Source organism: Helobdella robusta, assembly GCF_000326865.2.
Source record: "Helobdella robusta unplaced genomic scaffold HELROscaffold_278, whole genome shotgun sequence".
In the NCBI taxonomy this organism is placed as follows: domain Eukaryota; kingdom Metazoa; phylum Annelida; class Clitellata; order Rhynchobdellida; family Glossiphoniidae; genus Helobdella; species Helobdella robusta.
In genome coordinates, this window is record NW_008704427.1 from 7,073 (window position 1) to 8,474 (window position 1,402).

A 1,402-nucleotide genomic window follows, 5' to 3' on the forward strand; every position below is an offset into this window, starting at 1 on the left:
GTGTCTTGTTGCAAAGAAGGCTTCATGCCCGTGTGGTTATTATGGAACACCAACGCACGACCATAAATCGTCGCCGGGCATGAAAGAAAAACTTTGTTAGAGCGAGTGTTTATATTTATCAAGCCCACAATCAACCAAGAAGATATGAATTCAAAGAAAAACCAACAAACTTATCATATAGCGTACGACTTCCAACACATTGCATTGTATATTATACACATTGTACTGTTTATATACATTGTTTGTATACATACAAAACACGTTGTATTGTATCTGTCCATTGTATTGTATAAATACAAGACACGTTGCATTGTATGTAAACGACAGTCAATTTCTTCAAAAAAACTCTTCATCCCTTTGGAGATTTAATGCTTTCCGAGTTCTGATAACGCCAAAAAATACCAGCAAACTCTATGCGTCGTGTGTGTTTTGTGTGCGTGTTGTGCGTGTGTTGTGTGCGTGTTGTGTGTATGTGTGTGTGTGTGTGCTCTTTCATAAATACAAATGCTTTCGGTGAAATATTCATGACCAAAAAAACTTGAAAAATGCAAAAAATTTTCCGAAAAGTAGATTAAAAAATTAAGCATTGAAAAAAACATCAAAAAAGATTAAAATTGGATAGGAAGCAAATGCCGGAAACTGGAAATGGAAAGAATGTAACATTGCTTTTTTCATGTAGCACTTTATTTTTGTTGTTCTTATTTTTCGTAATTAGCTCGAACTCGCAGACACACACGCAAGCATATCATCCAGACATATACAACACATATCTTCAGAAACCTACAACAACAATAATGATAATAATAATAATAACAACAACAAGAAACACAATAATGATAATATCATCATCATCATCACACACACAGGATTATTTGCAAGAAAAAAAAATCCCCTTTCCCCAAAAATGACAATTATATCATAACATGATATCTCAATTATAAAAGTCTGCATGTTGCGTGTGTGCGCGTGCGTGCGCGTGTGTGTGTGTATGTGCGTGTGTTTATGTGTGCGTGCGTGTGTGTGTGTGCCTTGAAGATCTAAGAATTATTGTTGACTGGAGATTTGTGGCGTTGGTCAATGGCATCCAACAACTAAGTAAAAAGCGTCGCTCCGCTACGTAAAAAAACTCAGGATCAGAAAACTCTTGAATGGCAGTGCGATTGAAGGATTGGTGCATGTGTTCATTTTATTGTGACTGCGTGTGTTATTGTTTGCCAGGTATGGTATACCCTGCTAGGTGGTTGCAGCTCATTCTGAGTTGTGCAGCTAAAATTGTTCACGGAGCGTATTCGCATTCACACACAGCATACAGATAAGAACAGACAAAACATTCAATACAACATAAATACGAAATAGTTATACAAAAGATACAACACGACTCTCAAATACCCACACAGAATGT